This window comes from Pinus tabuliformis, chromosome 3_2, assembly GCF_031772625.1.
Source record: "Pinus tabuliformis cultivar Carrire ecotype Pingquan chromosome 3_2, CPIR1, whole genome shotgun sequence".
NCBI lineage: Eukaryota > Viridiplantae > Streptophyta > Pinopsida > Pinales > Pinaceae > Pinus > Pinus tabuliformis.
In genome coordinates this window covers 1245529469-1245550656 of record NC_142302.1, presented here as the reverse complement: position 1 = coordinate 1245550656, position 21188 = coordinate 1245529469, and positions in this window count along the sequence as shown.

Sequence of the window (21188 nt, the reverse complement as noted above, 5' to 3'; positions counted from 1 at the left end):
AGAGGCTGCTGGACAAGGCTGACAAGGACCATGCATTGCTAAGACACATGGTGTTACATGGAAAAGTGTCTATGTAGAACTACTAATCCCACTAAGGCGTGGTAGCTACCTTAGAAACAAACAAAGTAAAACTACTTTCGTTTTCCTTTATGAAAGATAGATGAGAGAAGAATAAAGGAGACCAACCTCTGTCTTGCGCTTGGCTCCTTGCTCGATTCCTCTCTCTTCTGATAGTCCTTTGCTACTTGTTTTCTGGTATACCCAACTTCACAGAGTACCCGTAGAATCAAAGCAGCATAACACTATACAAAAACATGGATCTACTATCATAAACAATCTAGGATCAGATGTAAATTGACCATACAAATGCATAAAACATAAATGACACAAGAGTATGGAGGAAAACTTGAATAGCTTTATTGATAATCAAGAAAGAGCCAAGAGAGTTACAACCAGTTGCTCTGACCCAGCATCATCCTCTCAGCAAGTGAGCCCTTCTTCACCTCATGCAAAGCTTAGATCACCCAACACTATGATGTTTCCTCAAGAAACCAACAACAATTCCTTACAAGATGCAAAATTCCAGCCTCTAACCTCCAACCTCTGGATCTCTGGGATGAGAGATCTATATATAGATATTTGCAGAGGTGTGAGTCAGCTCTGGGTTTTTTATTAGTGTCTTCTCTCTGATAGTTCTTGATTCCACTTGGAGATCTCATTGATCTCTTACTCATCCTTGGGCGATTCTGAGAGGCAAGTGTCACAGGAGAAGTTTCTGGAAGATTCCATGATCATCCACCTCGCAAACTGTCTCCGCCACTCGTATTTTCTCGTCCATCGCACCCCATAGAAGGGATTTTTGAAATGCAACACACTTCCCATGTGTACAAGGTGAGATGCATCGCACCCTGGCCATGGAGCAAGTGAAATGATCCAGTTTTGACCAGTTCTGAGAAGTTTTTCATGGAGAACTTCTGGGAGATGATGTAATAAGTTGACCTTGTTCTTTTAGGGTTCAGAACAACACCTTTAGGGACTTAGGAGCCCTTAGTTTATGAACATTTATGATTGGGGTTGCAGTGCCCAAAAATGTCTATAACAGTTTCCCCCTAAAGCATGAGGTCGTTAATCTTTTGATGTCGGGTGAAATGCTTTATCATGAGGATCCGAAGTTTTTTCAAGCTGGAAGGCGACCTGTAATAAGATACAATACAATACATTATCTTCATAATGTTTTCATGATCTAGCTGAGGCGGGCATTCCCATGCTCAGCTTTATAAATTCATTTTCCATGTACATGAGACAGACAATAGTTTGAGTGTAGACTGATGATTCTGGTAGAGCCATCATCCCATAGATTGGATGATTATCTGTGCAGCAATGATGTACATTTGATGAATTTATTTTCCTGAATATATATCACAGCCCAGATGGATGAAACTAGATCCGGGGTCTTCAATCTCATTCGATCTTCACTCAAAGTACAAGTCGATCCATGTGAGAGATGTTCTGGAGTCGAACATGGAAAGACATCGCCTGATTACCAGCCAATGATGTAAGCCGTTAACAGGCACGAGAGGAATCATCGATAATGATGATGACCCTCAAGGTACTAAAGTACAATTCATGTGGTGTGAATAAAGGACTTGGCGTTGAACACCACGCAAAATCTTTCGGTCGAAGGCCATTGATGTAAACCTGTCGCCGAAAGTGAGAAACTTGCCATTGAGGCATGCAAGCTTCAAAGTACTGAGGGGTTGTTCCTAGATCGACTTCTTGGATAATGAGCTGATGTCGACAAGAAGCGATCCATCATAGGAGGACCTTAGTGAATCCCACATCAATGAAACGGAACGGAGTGAATGATTTTAATGGAGGTGAAAACGATCTGGTGATATATGGTTCAGGGTGGCGGTCATGAAAGAATGGAGCGTAAATGTATTGCAGTGGGTGAGACACAGGTGAATTCTCTGAGCGACTTCTCTTGAAAATATCGGTGACATTGACATGATGGATTGGTAGCATTACCCCGAATGTGGATGGTGTGACGGAACCATGGTGATGTGACCAGTGAATGGAACAACCCAACCCGACTTGGATGCAGAGTGAAAGTGTCATGTTCAAGAGCGACTTGCTACCAACAAAGTTTCTTCGAGTTTTCTTCCCAATTTTTCCCCAGTCATTGCTAACCAGTACCTCTTTATTTTTGTCAAGCTTGACGAGGATAACATATGCTTGTTCTATAATTTTCCCTTCAGGCAAACCCATCGCTATGTTTTAACGAGCCTAGTGATAGTGAAACTCGTTCTTGTCTGTTATGGACAAGTTTGTCGCTATTAGGTTTTAACGACAAAGATAACTCGGTCCTTTTCAATTTTAGAGAGTCTGAAAAGGGACGTAAAGGAAACTCCAAAAATCATTTTTCGTCATCTAATCCCTTAAGTCCGAAAAAGTATAAAACAATACAAAAGGGATGAATTTTCAGTAATTTTAACGTGCTGAACAAAACAAGCCCTCGATCTTTTTGTGTAATAATCCCTCAGGTCCAAAAAGATTAAAATCTAAAGGAGGGATGGCACTTCCGGTCACTTTAACGAGTTTGAGAGGCCAATGGCTCGGCAATCTTTTCATATTTTATGAGTCAGTTGAAAAGAGCTTAAAGGAGACTCGTTTTTTGAGGAACGAGTGATAGATTCGGGTAGCAGCTGATTCCAGGTAAGGTTTGGAATTTTCCAATCATGGCAGTGTCACAAGGATGGCTAACAAGATCACTCTTTGCAGCTGTTCCTCAAAAGGGGTAAACAATCAAGTGGAGGTGAATGATCGGCCAATACAGAGTGGAGGTTATGATGAGAACACGACCAAGGCTTCAAAGGCTGAAGTACTACATTCACGATGGTTATTTACCGGAAATTGGTTCATTTTTTATTTTAAAATGAGCTTAAACGCTGGGGGAAACACTTGCTCATTGCTAATGTTTATTTTTAACGAGCTTGAAGTCCGCGTTAAAACTACTCGATGCGGGTTTATTTTTTAACAAGCTTGAACCCTACGGTAACACTGCTCATGATAAGTTTGCATGCCCCCAGCATAATAACACAAATCGAGTTGCATGCCCCCCAAGCTTCATTGCATTCAACTCGGTGGTTGGAATGAAGGTTTACCTCTGATATCTTTGAAAGTCTCGACTTGGATTTTACAAGACCATAATCGAAGACTCAATTTGGAAAGGGAGTTGTTTCATTTTTTAATGAGGTTGACACAATAAAAGAACTATTCTCATGACTCCTTGTTTCATTTTTTAACGAGGTCGACACAAGATAAGAACCATCCTCGAAATCCACCGTATTTACAGTATTTGATAGAAATCAAAAACTGATGGATGATTAAGGTTGCTGGAATAATCTTCGTGGTAATCCGGAAGATGGGAGCGATGGTGGTAATCTTCCCATGGTGCCTCTCCTATCATAATTGATCGAATGATTCCTTCATCTGTAGAATGTACATGCAACCAAGGATCTGAAGAGGTGCCATATTCCTTAGACCTATCTATCCAAACACTCAATGAGCATTGATTTGGGTTTGCCCCCCAAGCCAAGAAAATTGATTGCTACAATATTTCTAAAACGGCGATGATCCATGCTGACGGAATGTTTAGGAATCTTCTGAATCCATTATATATAGAAGATTTCATATTGCAGGTTTCCGCTGTGGCCACTTCTGCCAAATTACTCGGAGTCGGTAGGGCAAAAGTACCCATTAAGGCAGGGTCTTTTAGGAGGCCTACTCCAATATTTTGAAGCGAATGATTGCTTCCATGGATCATTGGAATGCTTCCCGTAACTTGTGAACTGTTGGGGAGAAATGTTTGTTGGTCGACGATTGTAATTCCTCCTTGAAATGGAAATGAAATCTTCTTGAAGTAGGTCGACACAACTGCAGCCATGGCATATATCCAGGGCCTTCCCAGTAGGATGTTGTAATCGAGGTTTCCATTGATTAATTCAACATCAATTTCTACTGTTTTGCCCCCTAGTTCAACTTGCAAGTTACTCAAAATCCCGTATGGAGTGTATTATCATCCATCAAATGCTTTTAACATTGTTGATGATCGTGACAAGGGTGGTGAGCCTAAATTTTTCCAGCAACTCATCGACATAATACATGTAGATGCCCCCTCATCAATAATTGTTCGATGAACAGTTTTGTTGAGGGCTTTCACTTGAATAAGGAAAGCTAGTTGAGCTGGTAACTGAGGGTCATATCCTTTGTGATTAAAGGATACAATATTGGAATCCATTGGGTCAATCCCACCTATTACTGATAATAGATCCTGCTTTTGGGAGAGGCAATTTAGCGGTCCTCAAGTGTCGACATAGCAGATTGCGATTGGGCCAGGTCCTCTACTATATTATAATTCTGTGCTACTTTGGCATGAGGATTAAATGTTGATTTGTGTACTAATCCCTTTGGCGGCTTTATCATTGGTTCAGGAATGATGGGTGGCACAACTTCGGTCAAAGTTGTTGTTGAACTACTAGGTTGTTCATTAGCCTTGTTATTCGACAGTTGTGGATTCCCGTAATCTTTATTCCTTGTCAAAGAATCATTTTGCTGCTTTGAGATAGACAACATAAGAACTTGGGATCGGGAAGCATTTTGATTAGCAACCAGTTTGGTTCCCGGGTTTGGAAATGGATCAGTCAATATTGCTGAGGTTTTTGAACTCTTAAAGAGTTTCTTAACTTCAGCTTTATGTGGACAATCTCTCGTCCGATGATCCTCATCGCATATCTGACACCCCGGAGGGGGTTTCCTTTGCCCAGAAGGGTTTACAGAAGGTTTTTCAGGAGATGACTCATCCTGCTTCTTTTTCCTCCCTTTCTTTTTCTTCTTGCCCCCTAGTTGCTTCAGTTGTTTGCCCTTGTCGGTTGACACGACATTTACTTCCGAGGCGACGAGTTCTTCATTTGCATTTTGATCAGAAATCTTACAGGCTTTCTTAGATGTAGCCTTTGTCGATTTCGTGCTTGTTGTACCTATCACGCCATCACCGTCATGACAGTCTTTGTTTGATTTAGGAGGGGGAGGAACAGAAAATTTCGATCTAGGAGCATCAGGTATTTTATCGTAGAGCATGCCAGACTGAGTATAGATCAAGTCTAGATATTGTGCACGAGCAATAACTTGCTCTTCAGTGACGACTCCTCCCTTTGCCACATCTTCTATGATAGAAGGTAATAATGAATTAATAAACCATTCAGCTAGCAGCTGATCAGGAACATATGTTTTTACCATTCTGCGACGACGTCGCCACTCATGAATATGATCAGATATGTGAGTGGCCGTTGTCTGTTTGAAATTGGTAAGAAGCTCTATTCCTGTTTCGTACCTTATTGGTAACTAAAAATGGGTTAAAAAGGTTGTGTCTAGGTTGTTGAAGTTATCGAATGAAGCTCTAGGCAATTTGATATACCATTTTGCTGCCAGACTAGTTAACGTTCGCTGAAAAAGGCGAAGCCTAATCGAATCATCGTTTAGAGTGTTAGATGAACACCACAGATGAAAGGTCATCACATGATTTGACGGGTCTTCACCTGGATTTCCATTAAATTTAGGAATATCTGACGGAAGTTTATGCAGAATCGCCGGCCACCAAGGGGCGTAAGCAATTGGATCATTCGTCAGCCGGTTTAGATCTAGTAATTCTAGAGTTGCTACAAAGGGAAACTGTTGATTCAGGTTAGGCGAAGCATACCCAAGATAAGATGGAATCACCTGAGGAGTGGGTCTTTGTATACCAGAATAATGTATTTGATGCTGGTAACTGTGATAAGGTTTATGGACATAACCATTATAATATGGTTGTTGATAACCGCTTTGGAAATGTGGTTGCCCATTACTTACAAAGACTTGTTGCTCAGGTACTTGATATGACTGTTGGAATGGCGATTGTTGAGATTGAACCAGCCATGGTTGTTGGACCATTTGCTGTTGTCCAATACTGGATGATTGACCAAGATGAGGAGTCATAGTACTTGTTTGAGCCTGAGTCGCTCCAGATAAGGAGGCACTAACCTGAGGTTGTGATTGAGTCGTTGAGACAAGAGGCTGTTGTATTGCAACCTGAGAAACTTGGGCTTGACATACAACAGGTAGCGCTTGTACTTGCGATGTAGTCACCATAGCAGGTATAGTGGGAATATTCGACACAGGGTGGACTGGTTACATTGAATATACAACCCTTGGTTGTTGAGGCAGTATTGGTACCCAACAACTGGATGTAATTCCAGTTTGACCTGAACTTTGTTGTAAACTCCCATATGGTTGTTCTTTGGGAGGGAACAATGAAAAGGCATACTGCCCTCCATATGGTAGCAATTCAGTACTTAAAGGGTAGATTGGCCTTTGAAGACACATTGGATCAATTTGTTGAGTTTCAACATAAGAAATACCAGATGATAATCCGGATGAAGAAATAGGAACTGACCATGTCGTCGAAACAGTCCCTGATTGGACTTCGGCTTGTTGTTGATAACTTGCCGGGACAGATGGTATACCAGCAAACATCGTTGGAGTAGCAGCAGGAGGATCTGCCGCTGCTGCGTCAGATGACACAGTCCTGGATGTCGACGTTTGTTCAGACATATCTAGTCTATCCAAAAGATTTCCTAGCGATTCTACAAGAACTTGCGATGAAGGGAGACTAACTTCTAAGACCAACGAGAGAATAGTGATGTTATTTCGATTAAAATAAATTTTAGACGCTTTGACACAACTTGTTTTTTCAATTTTTAAGAGTCGAGAAAAAACAAAAGATGACTCTAGTCGCCTTCGATTTTTAATGAGCCTGAAGTGACAAGTGCTCAGATGGACCTTTTCCTTCAAGGAGTCTAAAAAGGAACGAAAGAGACTACTCTGGAAATCTAGACAGAGGGATTACCAAACCAATCGCAAAACTACAGAATAATTTTTACGGTACGGCAGTCAATCTTCCCGAATCCTGTGTTCAGTGCATTGCGATTGATAGGGTGGCAGACACGGCTTCCTATGGATAAAGGATAAAGCCTATTGTGGTCTCCCAAAATATACTCGACGGTACGTGGGAGCACAAGTCCGTACTGGCACTTAGTGTCTCAAAGTGGAGGAATCACCAAACCAACAGTGAAAACAACAGTTACCAGGCTTTACGACGCCAGAATACGTCTCTAGCCTAGACTTCTAGATGTTGTGTGTTAGGTTCCAAAGCATTGTTAGATTCATTAAATTTATTTTATAGTTGATCTTGCTTAAGAAATTTTCCTTTCAAGTTCACCGCGTGATGTAGATGTACAATTCCTAAAATGCAATCATAGATGATAAACAGTCGTTTTATCTTCTTTGTGCAATGAAAATCCTAGTTACTAAGGAAAGAGAAATGGCATTCTTTCAGCAAAGAGCATAGAGCACACACTATATGCACTGTCCTAAATCAAACCAATCAAACAGTCTAAATGCAAATGCACATGCATGTATTTGTTTTCAGCCTTCCTAATATGTGAATGATAAAAAGAAAGCTAATGCGCAAATCTGAATTATTTTTCAAAGCGACAATTACTAACAAGTTTCTTTTCAAAATCAAAATGACGACAACGACAACACTTTGCGATTTGGAAATGAAAACTTGCTTTCGACACTAGAAAAACTATTAATTCAGATCGAATACAATAGTAACAGGGTAATCGACTATCAAGAACAATCAGATTCTCTTCTATGACTGAAAACGACACTTGCGACACTTTCAAATCAAGAAACGAAACAAAGTAAAACTACTTTCGTTTTCCTTTATGAAAGATAGATGAGAGAAGAATAAAGGAGACCAACCTCTGTCTTGCGCTTGGCTCCTTGCTCGATTCCTCTCTCTTCTGATAGTCCTTTGCTACTTGTTTTCTGGTATACCCAGCTTCACAGAGTACCTGTAGAATCAAAGCAGCATAACACTATACAAGAACATGGATCTACTATCATAAACAATCTAGGATCAGATGTAAATTGACCATACAAATGCATAAAAAATAAATGACACAAGAGTATGGAGGAAAGCTTGAATAGCTTTATTGATAATCAAGAAAGAGCCAAGAGATTTACAACCAGTTGTTCTGACCCAGCATCATCCTCTCAGCAAGTGAGCCCTTCTTCACTTCATGCAAACCTTAGATCACCCAACACTATGATGTTGCCTCAAGAAACCAACAGAAATTCCTTACAATATGCAAAATTCCAGCCTCCAACCTCCAACCTCTGGATCTCTGGGATGATAGATCTATATATAGATATTTGCTGAGGTGTGAGTCAGCTCTGGGTTTTTTATTAGTGTCTTCTCTCTGATAGTTCTTGATTCCACTTGGAGATCTCATTGAACCTCCAGCCCAAATTTCAAAAATTTTGGGGCAATTTTGGTCACATGACAAATTTTTGGCCACAAAACAGGGTTTTTCTCCCTGTGGCGCGGCGCTTAGGATTGGGAGCTCCAAATCACAAATGGTTTTCATTTTTGGATTCATCATGCAAAATCACGACTACTGCTGCTTGGACAAGAAATTTGGGCATGATTTGAGTCTCCAGGAGGTCAAAAACACTCAAAAAATGACCTCTCTGCCCCTATTTTGACACACAGGAAGCCATCTTGGGAGAATGAATATTTGGAGGGGCAAATGAGAACCAAATTCAGAAATTCCACTTGGGTTGGAAACTAGACAGGCCAGGCTTTCCAAAAAGCACACCTGGGCACATTTTGGACTCCTACAGGTGCCTAAAAATCACCTCCAAAGTGGCACGGCGTGTATAGATTTGGGCGCGGTGCATATAGTGAAAAAGGCCAAAATCGCGCCCGCTTCGCGAAATTTCGATTCGCGAATTTCTCCAAGTGGGCCCACTCATTTACACTATATTTTTCTCAGAAACTAAGGTAATGTTTAAAAATTATTTTCACTAAAGGTTGGCTTCTATCCAAGTGGCAAAGGAAGGTGAGCAGTCACCCAAGCCATTTGTCATTTTTGTAACACTGCACCTGTAACTAATGGTTGGCTTTCCACTTCCACTTTATACTGATTAGAAAAACTCCCCAAATCTTGGTCTTTCTATTTCCTCATGGCATAGTCTATTTATTGTATGCAAACCATTTGCAAAGGGTTGGCTTGTAATTTTTAGGCGACTGTGGGAGAGAAACTCAGTTCTTCATTGTATATTTTGTCAGAGGATTAATGAAAGGCAGCAGCTCTGTTTCATGAGATTCATGTGGTTGTGACTGTAGCAAATGTGTCTCTTATGTTTCATATGCATTTTGTAATGTTTCACAATTCATTTCATATTCATTTCCAGTGAAATTTTCTAAGTTAGATAAGGTAGAATTCATTTTTATTGCTCTGCCTGTGGGAAAATTTCATGTTCAGTGTTCTTCTTCTGTTGAAAAGGATTCATGTACTTATGCCCTTTTCACCCTCCTAAGTAATTCCTCCATTCCACATTATTTCAAACTAAATTGCTAGACTTTCTTCCTGTCTTACCTCACGAAATAATATGTGCCTTTGTATTAAATTCTCTACTCATTGCTGTCCGTTGGTCCCATACCATCCTAGAAACTCGATCATTCATAAAAAAATGCTTCTTGTATCCATATTTACTTACTAGCCTAAGATCAATATTTCACTGCTAGTCATCTCAGACCATTCTATTTACTTATTCGCTGAGCGTGACTCGGAGAGAGCCCTCTCCTGTTCTGGTAGGCCTAGCTACCAGACTGAGCGTGGTTTGTGGTTACCCTGAATTTTTGCTTCCTTCAGCCTAAGGCAGATTTAGTTGCTAACTGAACATAAATCTGATGCTAATGAAGGATGCTCCTCTTATTTATACATGAATTAGGGATATCTACTCAATAAATGTAGATCCCTTAAATATCTACTAGATCCATACCTGTCTCAACTTATCCCTAAATACTAGATACAAATCCCATGACACATGAAAATCTCCATGATCTTTCTCCTTGGAATATGTTCCACCTCTTGAGTTGGAATTCGAATTTGATCTTGGGAGGCCACAGAAGGGTGCCTTGGAAGCTTCCAAATGATCTACACATGTCATCAAACTCAAGCCACTTTTAGGTATAAGCAAATACATGTTATTTCTCTAACTTGTGATCATAAATTCACTCTAAATACATAAAATTAATAACTTTGGAAAATGAAGATATGAACCCATATGGCATTGGAAATATAGAGTTATGTAATGATAATGTGATGAAATGAGCTGACAAAATGAGGATAAAGGTGAAAACGGAGTGAAAATGTATGTTAATTTGGCGGCCCAACAAACCCTCTCATTTTTTCCTCAAGCTTCACAAGCAAGATGACATGAGGGTTTAATAGGAGAGAGCCCACAAACATTGTGAGGATACAACAACACCCCCAGGTTCTTGAAATCTTTACAAGACACAATCAGATGGGGTTTTTTGAAAAATTCACAGGGTATGATGATGAGGTGACTCAAGAATTTTCTCATCCCTCACTCCACACAGCAGAATCCATGCCACTTTTTTAGTTAGTGGCCTCACTATATATCTCACCCCGAGCTCATCAGTAGGGTCACCACACTTCCCCTAGGAATTCCATGGAGAAAAGAAGACAAAGGAGACAGTCAGGTGGCAAAAAAGAAATTCTTTTTAGAAGGTGAAGAACCCATTGAGGACAAAAATGGAGTAAGGAGGGACAGTCTACCATACCCATGGAGTGAGGTAGGCTACCAACTCATCAAGTATATCTCATGTGAGGGTAGATATAGTGTTGTTTATGGCTATCATTTTAGGATCCTTGAAGAATTAAGATTTGGGGTAGAAACACCAGTTCACCAAAGACTCAACATACCCTATTTCTTGGTGCAATCACTCATAGACTCCAGCAACAAAGTGAAGGAAGGGAATTCCCAACAATTGGCTCACCATGGGTTGATTTCTCCAAAACCTCAGAATCCCTATAACATGGTCAGTCTTTAGAGACTTGCCAACAGACGATGACATCAAAACCCTCACTTATGATGTTAGTCCTTCTATCAATGAGGAGGAGGAAAAACAGGAAGAGGAAGATACAGAGCTAGATAAGGATGAGATGGATGAAGAAGAAGCTAACAGAGAGAAACATGATGAAGAAGAAGAAGAAAAGGGAGAAGAGAAGGAGGATGATGGTGAAACAGAAGAGGAAACTAAGGAAGAAACTGATGGAGATGAGGAAGAACCATAAGAGGAAGAAGAAAGTAAAAAAAAAGAGGAAGAAGGCATTGAAATAGAGTGTAAATAACACAAGGAGGAGTTGCCTAGGATGTCCCTAGAGGCCACTGAGAGAGAGGTAGCAGCTGCCCTCACTACTCACAGCACCCTAGTCAAGAAAAAAGGAAAAAGAAGGAGGCAAACACCCCTATATTTCAGAACAAGAAAGAGCACAAGAATCAAACAAGGGAAGACACAAATATCAACAAAAATTCCTATTGAGATTGAAGATTCCCCTACTAAAAGAGACAAAATGCCTTCTCCTAAGTCACCAATCACATATGTAAGGAGGCCTAATACTAAATCAACTTCATCAAAGGGTAAGGCAATCCTACAGGATCCATAGCAAAACCTACAAGAAGCAAAAACAGTCCTACAAGATACTCTGTTGAAACTACAGGAAGCACAAAAATTGGAAAGCAAGGTAGGGGAGCAGCAAGAAACAAAAGAAGAAGACCTAGAGACAAAGGAACCAAGCCCCCAACCTAACTTGGACTCCTATTACCGGTTTATTGAAGGAGGCAGGGTAATACCTCAAAAATTTTCCATCCCATTGTTTTTCAAACTTGAGAAGGAGAGGTCCAGAACCCACCGATGGATGCAAATCTCCAAGTCAAAAGGGGTGGATGACATTAGGCGCATGGAAGAGAAACTCAAAGAAATGGGAAAAGAGATAAGTGGCTTAAGGGACAGAGAAGAAATCGTGAGAAGTCAACTTAAGAGAGAGAATACATGGCTGAGGGGACAGCTGTAGGAAAGAGAGAACCAACTAGCATGTATGGCCAACCTCTCCTTGGAGGCCATCTCGTGTAGGATGCCAGCTAAATCCTATGCTCTTTTCCTCAAAGAACAATGGCTACAGTTTCATATTAAGACACTAGCACAATGGGGAACCATGCCATTTCAGGACTACAAGCAATTTATTGATATTTTTGATCAAATTACACTAGAGGATAGGGCCAAAATGGCTAAGTTTTATTTGCACAACATGGCCCTCATAGACATGAATGTTTGGGACCCTAATGCCAAGCTAGGAGATCTACAATTAATGGCTTTGGAATCATGGATGAACCATGAGGATTCAAGAGCTGCAGAGATGAAAAGAATATTGTCTAGAGAGAAAAATGAACCTCTTTTCATCAGGGCTGAACAATCAAATCCCATAGCCCTAATTAGCACCCATAATTTGATTACAAATGATCCTCAGATGGGACCTAGATATCTTGCTACCCAAGAGCAATCAATTTCACATTTTGAGGATATGTTTAGGCTACTAGGAGATGATAGTATACATGCCTTCCTAAGGAGATGGAACACACTCCCACACAGCTTGAAGATAAGAGAATATCACTCCCCTCAAAGGTTGAGAGAGGCACTCAACAGGACACCTATATAGAAGAAATCAATGCAAAGGTTGCAGGTCAATTGGATAGGCCTTGTGGTGTAGGTGAAGTTTCCTCTGTGGACAGAGGCAACCCCTCTAGCCCTAGAGTGGGTCTAGTCACAGCAAGACAAATACAATAGCTAATTCCTTAAATAGTCATCATTTAAAGAGCCGACCTTATATTGATGTTTGATGCAGTCTTCGTTACACTGCTCCAACTATCATTTTCTTCTCCTTGATGAGTGATTCACCTGAAACAACATAAGAGAACAACAAAACACATAATAGAGCATAAAAATGAACTATTAACTTATAGAGTCAAGGAGCCATAAGCTATCAAATATATTTCATACATTACATAGGAAATAACCATTGATTGTATTAATATGAGCAAAAGTAAAGCTTACAACCATGCCTTAACGTCGCAAACTTCCTTGAAAGGTCAAGTCAGTATGTCTCCACAAGCATTCACTCTCAAAAGGTCTCCCAGAAAGGCTAATGACTCTCTCTCACACCCAAAAGCACTAATATAAGGCTAAGGAAATCCACAACCAATTGCTAGACTATCAACAATTCACACTGCAAACTATCAATCCAACACCAAGAACTAGCTAATTTGCTCACTACCAAAAAAACTAGCTGATCATAGCAAAGGAGGATGCTTTTATAAGAGGAATAGCCTCCATAAATGAGGGAGAGGAAGCTTATCTTCATGGGAGGTTACTCAAAAGGCAGAACCACCATCTCAAATGAGGAAAGGCGAACTCCCTTGACCCAACAACCAATTCCAGAACCACCATCTCAAATGAGGAAAGGCGAACTCCCCTGACCCAACAACCAGTTCCAGAACCACCTAGAAGCATTTTGTTTGAACTAATTCACCATATATGGGTCGTTGTGAGTCAAACACTAAGACTCAGAGATGACATCACGAAGCAACAGTGTATTCAGAGCTATCGTCGCAAGCAAGATACTGATGACTTGCAACGATCCCTAAAATCCGACCGTCACAAAGAACATAGGTACTCTTGCGACGGTGTCACAATGTTCTAGTTCACTTTGGTCCATCGTCACAGAAAAAACACTGATGTCCTACAACGATCTTGAAACATAGGTTAAAAGGGGTCAACTTCAGGATTAATGAACATGGTTGATCATCTTGAGTGATATGGAAGATGTGGACACGTATTTTGATGTATGACACAGAACAGATGCCATTCAGGGACCGACTCTACCTGGGATCAGGGGATGCGGGGTCAGTGACAAAATATTGTGTAACAGATGCCCCCTAAAAGCATGAAGGCCAAGAGAGTGGGAGGGGTAAAATGCTTTACAAAACCGTAACTGAACCAAAACACCATCATGGAGAACCTACAAATGCAAGTACAACTAATATCTCTGATAGTGAAAGAAGTACATGTAGTCAAGGTGTTATCACAAAACCTGACCCTGATAGGCTTTGATTAGGAAGACTTTGAGTAACTATGTCAAACCAATCTTTTGGTTGAGGCTTAGCCTCCTCAACCTGAGAGGGCTCTCTCACTAGGTCAGAGATTTTAATTTAAGGATTAGATGGCTAACTCTATGAAAAAATCAAACAAAAAAGTATAAATGGTTGAAATTCCAATCAAAAAACATCCACTGGGCTATGGAGTCAAAATATGTTTCAATACAACAGCAAGATCAGCTTAACATGGAAGTCAGGGCATAAAGAGTCTTAATATATCAGTAAAATATAGACATAGTGCAAGGAACATAGTTTATAAACACATGAAGGAAGTTAGAGCATTATCAATGAATTCTAAGTAACATGTGTCTATACCACTTCAGGTAAGTGAATGAAGAAAGCCATGAGAAAATCAAACATTAAAACTCTCTCTGAATCCTGAGTAGTGAAGCCAAAATCTCTATATTAACATAAAAACATATAGTCTGCTACAACAACACAATGTGCTTGTTCCTTTTGAAAATTGCGAACCCTGAGGCATTCCACCTCTTGTTCTTTATAAAATTATCATTACAATCTTGGATTCCCTGATCCAACATGAGGGGAATTTGAATTTCCTATCTTGACACCTATTCAAACATAAAACAAACTATTAATTACAAGTAGTAGTTATCTAACAGTCTTAGAGTCCTAATACAATTAGGAGTACAAATCCTTATTATGATAGTAACAGCTTAAACTAGGAATTAAATTCGATACTTGATAGCTGCTCCTCCTTAACTTCGACCTTGGTGATGTCCATAACCCTCTTGCTGGCCTTCAATCACTTCTCCTTTATCTGTCTTGAAAACTAGGAAAATGTTCCTTGTAGTGTAGCGTTGGTCTTCAATGGTGTTCCTCGAATCTCCTCATCAAAAATGTATTTTGAAAAACTGAAGGAGGCTTTTGTAGACAACTCTATGCTAAACAAAAACCTCTCTTAGCTTTTTACAATACCTTTCCTACTACCCAGAAAGTGTCTTTGAATATCAGGTGTAAACTGAAAAATTCTGATTTCTGAAAAACTGCACCTACAGCAGTTTCGTAGCGCAATTTGAGTCATCAACTTCTCCCAGCTCATAATGAATTTGAAGAAACTAAAAGAGATAGGTATTTTAGGAAGAAGAACCTATTTCAGTTTTCCAAAATATGCTTTTAGTTTCTCAAGAAAACCCTTGGAAGTTAACTACTTAAAAGAGAAAACAGAGTTTTTTCTGCTGAAAAAGGCTGCTTCAGTGATTTCGTAGCGCAAAACAGGTTTTTTACACTGTTTGCACTACGAAAACGTGGATTCGTAGTTAATTTTAAAATTTCTTCAAAATGACTTGAGATGTGACTTCTAAACACAAGGTGAGACTTCTAAGACATGGAATAAGGTTGTCAAACTTTGTTTGGAAATGAAGTATGACCTTAAAGACTTCTAACCCTATGACCTAACCCTTTAAGCATGAAATGACTCAAAACTTATTATAAGACCATGACTAGAAACAAGGAAAAATTTCCAAAGTTAAAAAAATAAAAAAATAAAATAAAATAAAAATAAAATAAAATAAAATAGGGTGATAACACGAGGTATGGGCACAGCCATCCAAAAGACAGATAGAACTGGTCTGTGGTATGGACGCAGCCATCTAGTCGAAAAGACCATATGAAAACATAGGAATGGTCGGAGCCATCCAGAAAGACTAAGGTATGGTCACAGCGATCCAATCAAAGAGTCATGTATGCAATCACAAACCAATCCACTCAACGCAAACTTATGTAATCTGAGTCCGGGGTCTTGAATCTAACCTGACCATAGTACAATTTCTAATATGCGAATAAATGTGTCGAAGTCGAGCATACTAGAAAATCGCTTGATTACCGGCCAATGATGTGAACCATTAACAAGTGAGAGAGAGACCACTAGTAATGTCAATGGTTCTCAAGGTACCGCTAGTACAATCCACAAAGTGTGAAGAATGATCTAGAGTCGAAAACTTGTGAAATCACCCAATCGAAGACCAATGATGTAAGTTTGTCGTCGAATGCGAAGAACTTGCCATTGAGGCATGCAAGCTCCAAGGTACCCAAAAGGAGTCTCTAGATCAACTTCCTGGATAATGAGTCGATGTTGACAGGAAGCGATCCGTCATAGGAGGGCCATAATGTTTCCCACATCAACTACGTGAGACAAAGGAACAAGATGTAGATGAATGAAATAGAGAATCAGAGGAGGATGTAAGTGTGAAAACTACAGAAATATTAAGCTCTTGAACATATCGGCAACACGACTCTAGAATGTGGCAACACTTTGGTACCAAGGGATCAAAGGTCACGCGGAGACAGCAGGGATCAAATGGAATAAGGCAAAATGAAGAACCCAAATCCCGGAAGGCTAATGAAAAAGCGAGGATGTCCCAAACCCCGCGCGAAGTAAAAAAGGTGTCGATGTTCAAGAGTGACAAGCTGTCGTAGGTAATCAACAGAATATTTCCAAAATTTCCCCCCACCATTGCTGGCAAGTACCCCAATTATTTTTGAAACACAAGCTTGAATGGGATAGCATATGCTTGCAATATAAGTTTGTCCTTCGGACAAAACCAACCTAGTGAAATTTTAACGAGCCCAAGGGAGGAGAAGCTCGGGTCTCATCATGGCGACGAGTCCAATGTCATCAGGGTTTAACGAGTCCGACATAGGTAAAACTCGGAGTATTTTTCATGTTTAGAGAGTTTGAAAAAGACACAGAAAAGAAAACTCCAAAGGGGCCCTTTTCGTATGTTTGTGTCTCTCAAGCCCGAAAAGGTAAAAAATAATACTCGAGAGAACCGCTTGACCATTTCAATCAAGGAGTAGTTTTCGTAAATAGTGCCTCCAGCCCGAAAAAGTAAAAAACTTACTAGGGACACGACATTTCATAACCATTAACGAGCTTGAAACGATAAGGGCTCGGTAATCTTTTCACATTTCAAGAGTCAAAAAATAGCTTAAAGTTGACTCGAAAAAGGTTTTTTCGGTACTACTTGAGTAAATAATCCACGAATCGATCATCACCAGCGCTCAAAACACTTGTCACTACAAGAAAACGCAAGTGTAAGATCTGCTTCGCAAAAACACACATATAGGTCAAAAACTCTAATTTCAAACCTTAAGAAAACCCCTAAATTTTTTTTTGAAAATAAAATTATAAAAGACCCATTATGGTGAAAAACCATTTTACTTGTGTTTTTTTACTGTGGTAAAAAAAACTCAAACATTTTGTACCTGAGCGATCGATTCCGGGAAACTCAACGGTCCATTGCCTCTCATGCTTCCTCCAGGTAAATAACCCATCCCTATCGTTGTTTTTCCACTAAATGTAAATGTAGTTTCATGTTTTAGACCGGCATTTGAAGAGGTTTTTTGGACAAAAAGTCTGCCTCGATCGTCGCAAGTTTCCCCCTCAAGGTTGCGACGACCGATAAATTTGCACGGTCCAAAATCGGGATCATCGCAGGAAAGTGATGTACACCTATGACGACCCGAAAATTTGTGAACTATGCAAATTGGCCCGTCGTAGCTGTTTTAAAAATAGCGGCGACGAGCACCGGAATAAAAAAATAAAAATAAAAAAATAAATAAAAATTTAAATAGTTTTAAGAGAAAAAAATGGTTGAATGGAATTTAATAAAAGGATTTTGGTGCATGCAGGGTACAAAATGGCTTTCTCTTGGCAGGAACGCACTCACGATGATGATGATGAGATGGGGACAGCCGATCCTCATTGCCAAAATATCCTATGGAACTGTGGGCTATTGAAATTCTTCTTAACACCACTACAGAGAGCTCAATTGACCTCTTGGAGTACCTTATCTGAGTGTGGAATCCAACGGAGGGAAAATTTATCATCCGTGGGAAAGATATTGAATTTGATGCCACAAACATCTATTTTTTGACCGGATTGTCACGGCGAGGGGAGAGACCTCGCATGGTGGGTACTCGAGTTACTGGAGACTCGCTAGACATTCTTATTGCAAGAGTGTTCCTAGGGGCAAGTAAATCATCTACCAGTGGGAAACTGCATATTACCTCTATGAATGATTTGTCATTGCAGGTTTTGCTATTTACTATCACTAGGGCAGCTGACTCCCAAGCCCAACATGAGGCAACTTAAACTCAACTGCCGTTAACCTTAGACTATCTAAATCCCACTATGTTTGACAAGGTGGAGGCCGTGTCTCTTAACATGAAGAGACAATTGACCAAATGCCAGAGGGGTGAGACAAAAAAATTTGGTTATGGCTCGATCTTGGTACCACTCATGCTGGAGCGAGTACCAGTCCTTCAGCTATAGGACATGCAGGTGGGGTGGCCAGGACCATAAGAGACTCGAATTACTCAGTTGGCTCTTATGATGCTGCGAGGAGGCGGTGGCCAGCCAGTGTCATGTGGTCCTGAATTTATCAGGTGGTTAAACCATCAGCAGGTCATAGTCAAGGATTGGCCATACGCTGGGATGGACTTCAGAGGTGACCCAGACATGCTTCTTTCTCTTAGAGAACTGTGGAATGAGAGAGGTAAAATACTCAACTTGATCGACAAACTTTTGTAATTTTTTGTTGTTTTTGGATTTTAAATATACATGCCCTGATTATTATGTTAAATTCTTTGCAGATGTTGGACCTAAGAGACCTGTAGGTCTTGCTCCTACTACCTGAAGGGCTTCTAGAGAAATCGACCTACCACCTTCGGGTGGAGACGCTGAGGAGGAGATAGCCTAGAACCTATAGGGCTTGATTGAGGGGATCCCAGATTACAGAGGATTCAAAGAGATCCCCAAACTGTACCAACGACATACCACGGGTATGTCGAATAGGATACATCGACTGCTTAGACGGGTGGCCTGAGCAGTAGTTTTATATAGAGAGCATCATTCGTAGTAGACTTCTAGGTTTTATTTTCTGCAAATTTTGAGAGACATGTGTCTCGCGATGTAACTTGAACACACATATTTTTTGGACATATACATATATTGTTTTAGCACCATGGTGTGCAACACATGATATACACCTATCTATGTTTTACTACATCTACTTATTACGTGTGAATACTTGTTTATGATTTTTATAAATTGTGTAAATGTTTATCTAATACATGGTTTGAATGCATCAGTTAACGTATTTAGCCTTCTAGGAATGTGTTGATATGTGATATAATCAAAATTTCTTTCTAGTAAGTGAACACGTAAATACAACCTTAAAATTTGAGGGTTTCTGATGGAATAACGCCCATGAAGTTGTAGAACAACAAGTTGCAAGTCCAGATTCACAATCAACGCATGAATATTGAGGTCGATAGCCTCGACCAGTAATTCATTGACAGCCATATATTCAACGACATTGTTTGTGGTACACCCTAGACAAACACCTTGAAGGTCTACTAACTCACTGTGAGGATCATAGATCACCCATGCCGCGGAGGAAAGATTTTGGGTACTGCGACATGCACCATCAGGGAAACCGATATAAGGTGCAACAAACGTTTGCATAAGAAGAAAAAGACACAATAAGCGGCAAATGCTTACACACCAAGCCAAACATGTACAAAATGAAAAGCACACTTATGTACACAGCAAATGCACGAAAGACTCATGCATAGTATTTTTTAAGATAAAGCCTATTCCAGGGCTTATCCAAAGGGTTTCCTTCATAGTCAATTAGTTCATAGGCCCATTTTTACAAAACACGTTTCAAAATATAGGGCCCATGCCACATAGGTTTGAATTTTCTTGCCCCCAGCTTATCATTTCCTTTATCGTACAACAGGACTAAATCTCTGTTAGCGAAATAACAAGGGTTAACAATCTGATCAAAGTGAGTCTTCACTCTCTTCTTCTGTGCTTCAATGACTAAAGAAGCAAGTTGACGGGTCTCATCTAGCCGCTCTAGATAAAGAAGACATTCTTCCATGGGAGTAGTATTCGGGAGCAATTCGACAGCTAACTTGAGAGAAAGTATTTCACATTCAATTGGAAGGGTAGCTAATAGACCATAAACCAGTTGAAATGGTGTGAATCTGGTTGCATCCTTCACCAAGGTATGGTAGGCCCATAAGGTGGAAAACAACATCAAGTGCCACTTGGACTTGTGCATTCCGATGATACGCTGAAGCATCGTAACCAACACTTAGTTGACGGCGTCGACTTTGTCATTGGCCTAAGGGTAATAAGGCGTCGAACTATCATGATGCAAGCCTAACTGGGTTGTTAATTTAGTCATCATATAACCACGGAAATGAGAACCATGATCAATGAAAATAGCCTGAGGGACTCCAAATCGAGTAATCACATGATTGAATAGGAATTGCGCAACTGTCTTATAGTCATTAGACAATGTAGGAATCGCTTCAGCCCATTTTGTAAAATAATCAACGACAACGATGATATACCCATGCCCCCCGGCCAAGCAAAGGTTCCAGGTCATAAAATCAATGCCCCATTTAGCAAAAGGGCCCACGGTAATGACAGGATGCAAAAGGGAAGTGTTGGGTTGTGTTATATTCTTTCCATGACTAGCCAACGTAGTTAACTGGGGGGTTAGAAGGGGGACGAAGCCCCCCCCCCCTTCATTGCGTTGATTGCGTAGCTGGGGGGTGGGGATCACAGGGGGTTTGAGGGGTGTAGGTAACCCCACTCTATGGGGTCCAGGACAGCGCCCCAAAAAATTTTGGTTTTGGACCCTATGTTAGGTTGGGCAGACCTACCTATGGTTTTGTGCATGATTTTCACACATGGTTTTGGATGCGATGCTTTTCGGTCCATGGTTTTGGACGCGATAGTTTTTCGGTCCATGGTATTGGATACTTCGGCATCTATAAATATGTATTGTAACATTGAGAGGAACATAATGAAAAATCAAGCTAGTAGTCTCGGTTTTGGGATCCAGGGGAAAATATCTGTGTATATGTGTTTTATGTGTTATGCTCTCACATTGATTATTTTCTGTGTTTTAGAATTTGTATGTGGGTAATTTCTATACGGATTTAAAACGTACATTTGGTAT